Source organism: Durio zibethinus, chromosome 2 (genome assembly GCF_047325235.1).
Source record: "Durio zibethinus cultivar Kanyao isolate XHJ-2024 chromosome 2, ASM4732523v1, whole genome shotgun sequence".
NCBI classification, from domain to species: Eukaryota; Viridiplantae; Streptophyta; class Magnoliopsida; order Malvales; family Malvaceae; genus Durio; species Durio zibethinus.
In genome coordinates this window covers 28,155,400-28,159,027 of record NC_143163.1, presented here as the reverse complement: position 1 = coordinate 28,159,027, position 3,628 = coordinate 28,155,400, and the positions used below count along the sequence as shown (strand labels likewise).

Here is a 3,628-nt window from a genome sequence, read left to right as displayed (position 1 = left end):
TATAATAAATACTCATAATAAGAAATAAAATAATATTTTATAAAATTGTTACAAACTCTATACAAAATGCAAAAATTAAACTTTGTACAATATGTTACAAACTTAAAACAAACAGGATACAAACTTAATATAAAAGTAAAAATAAGAAAAATAAATATGAGATATATCTTTCTATTTTGGAAAACGATACATCTTTCTCTCTCATCAAACATTGTGCGAATGATCCAACTAGATCAGCCTAGCATTAATCCCTATCCTCCAACATAGTCCATTTCTTTATACCTTTCCTGTATTTTACAAAGTTTTGTTTGCAATCAAAATGAAAGTAAACTACCCAACACAACTTTGAAACAGAAGATACAATGTACAAAGACTCCTAGTCAAAATTTAAAAAAAAAAAAAAAAAAAAGAAGATAAATTCCTTTGCCTAGTTGGAACAAGGCTAAAAGTAAACTTCACCTACTGCACCTTGAGATTATATGTGTGCTAAAGAAATAAAACTAAAATCATTTTTTCTTGATATAGGATAAACTCAATGTAAATAAGGAAACAATAAATTAGTAAATTAATAATAATATTTTCCCCATCTTAATTAACATACTGTTAAAAGTAGAAAGATCTGTACCTAGACAAACACATTCCCAACTCCATTTTTTCTTGCATCAGAATCTCGAAGTGACTTCATCACCCTTTCATTTTCCCATTAGAAAAGTGTTATTCTTTGCCTTAATAGCATGATGTGCTAGTCATATCACAAAAGAAAAGGAAGACATCTTAAAGATGAACCATATATAAAGTTCAACCGAGAATATACGTATAAAAGATCAACCAAAAAGTCAGACATAACTGAACACATTCTATCATTTAATAGCAAGCATTTGCTCCACCCTAAGAAAGTGTTTGATATAAGGTGATATGTTTAAAAATTACATTGATCTATACTCAATAGTTACATCACTTTATTTTATAAAAATTTTAAAATTTTATGTGTTAATGATATCAAATCATTATAATAATAAGCTCATTGTCTTTGAGAGTGATTTAATTCTCAATCTAAATGATGAAAAAAATTTTATCATCATGAAAAAATAATTTTTAATATTATTTTTTAACTAATTTACCTTTACGAAAAATATAATTAACACTAATATAAGATACTGGTCACTAAAAATTTTAAAATTTTTGTTTTTTTAATTACTTATTTTTTAAAAATGTTTTATGTTATAAATTTATATTGACTAAAAAAATAATAAATTTATTTTTTTTGGAAATTATTTTTATCAAAATTGATTTTATTTTATAGTTTTTTATAAAATAACTTTTAATTATTATATAAATTATTGATTCAAAAAGTATTATTTTTTTTTTTCAATGTTATTTTGGATATTTAGTATTATATGATTTATTTTTTTCATATACTACCAAATATAATGCTTTAAAACTATTAGTGATTTATAATATTGTATTAAATATAATAATTTAAGATTATTGATGATTTTATCACCATGGTAATTAGATCACTGTAAACGATGCCTAAAAGATCAAACTTTTTTGACAATATACTAGTAACCCAAAACAGATGAAAGATCAAATTTTGAAACAACGAGAAAGGAAAAACAAAGAATACTTTGAAAAAGAAAAGTTACTAACAAATTTGACGTTTTGTCCTGAGGAGGAATGAAGTCGACAAAATCACAAAAAGACTTGCCCGTAGAAGAACCCTTACAAACACGAACAGAGCCCAAGCTCTTAATCTCAGAGAAAGCATCAAAAACAGCTGCTTAACTAAACTCAGTGTAGATAAAAAAGCAATAAATTAGTAATTAGAAAAAAATCTCAAAACCCATATTTCAAATTGGAAAAAAACCTTAATAGGAAAAAATACCAAAATTCCAAACCCACCCTCAGATTTATGAAGAAGGAGCAATGGAAAGAGCAAGTGGGGGTGGTAATGTAAAGGAGGGCAACTGGAGAAAGAAGGGGAAACAAGGAGAGAAAGGGAAGGGAACAGGCTGTTGAATCTTACATGAACGATGGGATCAGGTGGCCAAACAGCGGAAAAACTTGCCGGAGTCAAGGAAAAGGTTGTGTGGTGTTGGTGTTGGTGTTGGTTGGGGAGGGAGGGCTAGGGGAGAGAGAAAGAAGTAACGGAGGAGAGGAGAGAAAAGAAATATAATAATTTAAACTAAAGTTTTGATTTAGCAGTGGAAATGTTTCGTCGGTAAAATCCGTTGTTAAAAAAAATTCTAACAAACTAATTAAGCATTAGCGACGAAAATTAACAATGGAAGTTCGTCTCTAATTCACCAGATGACAATTGGCAATGAAACTTTTCATCGCTAATGATTATTTTCCTTTTAAAAAATAAAAAAATAAAGGTTTTATGAAAATAAAGAATTAACGACGAAAATATTTCGTCACTAAATATGCGAAATAAAACATAATTAGTGACAGAAATCCATCATTAACTCTGTCGCTAATATTGGTGTCATTTCTAAACTTTTGACTGGAACATTTAGCGAAGAAATACCTTTTGACGTGTAATTTTTGTCTTTACAGATGGATTTTCGATGCTAACTCCGTTGCTAAAATTAAAATTCAATTCATTGGAATCCATCAATCATCTATAGTAAACCATCAGTATTAATGACTTTTAGCAATGAAAAATTCTAACAATAAATTTTCGTTGCTTAAAACATGTTTCCTTGTAGTGTGAGATTAGAAATCTGACACTAAATAGCTTTTCATCTTCCATCAGGCATTCTTTTGTTTGAATTTGTGATTGTGACAACATGATTTAAATTCTTGAATCAACAGTTTACGAGAATTTAAAATTTGATTCTTTTCTACAAGAAACCAAGGTGAGATGGATGACTAGAATACATTTCTTGTCGGATATAATGCCATTTGAAGCCTATAAATGTTTTTTCCTGCCATGAAGCTGTCATATTTATTCTTTTGTTTTTCAATTTTTATTGACTGGTGTGGACCTTATCAGTTGGGCTTTCTAGGCATTTTTATTAACTAGTGGTAGGATGAGATAACAATCATGAAAAGAATAATGGTAAGATTTTTTTATTTCATCGGCTCTTTCTTTAGCCAGTTGGGCAAACTAAAGGATAAGTCTCTTATTGCTGACTAGTACAAGACCATTAAAATTTTAATGCTTCTATATGATGCAATTATATGGTCGTAAAATGGTTTGGGCATAGCCCATACATGGCTTGGCAAAGTTAAATCTTTGTTAAGTGAACTATTTTTGCACTATATTCACAAAAAGACAATAGTATCTTTATTGTTATGGCTTCCTTAATTGTCATGGCTTCATAGTTGTCGTCTACCCCTTGATTTCTAGTAATGATCTTCTAATTTATGCAGTTTCCTTTTTTTTTTTTTTTCTTTTACTAAGCCACATTTATTAAAGCAACTGAATGTTTACAAAGCTGCAACAACTAGCAGGCAGAGATCCAGTACCATCACTAAGAGCGAAAAAGAAACACCTAATTGAGAACAATAGAACAAACCTCCTAGCAACAAGATATTAAACACTAAGATAAAACGAACCGATAGAACATAGCAAAAGCACAAAGAACAATTTCATAACCGCTCTTAAAGAAACTACAAACAA

At 28.8% G+C, this 3,628-nt stretch overlaps 1 long non-coding RNA gene across 1 annotated transcript; it reads right to left on the bottom strand.

The window, feature by feature from the left end:
- LOC111317373 (uncharacterized) lies at positions 1-2,122 on the bottom strand. The gene is made up of 4 exons (XR_002693492.2): positions 1,903-2,122; positions 1,651-1,785; positions 626-742; positions 1-287 (listed from the first exon to the last, which is right to left on the bottom strand). It is a non-coding gene; the product is annotated as an uncharacterized LOC111317373 (long non-coding RNA).
- Positions 2,123-3,628: the final 1,506 nt, after the last annotated feature.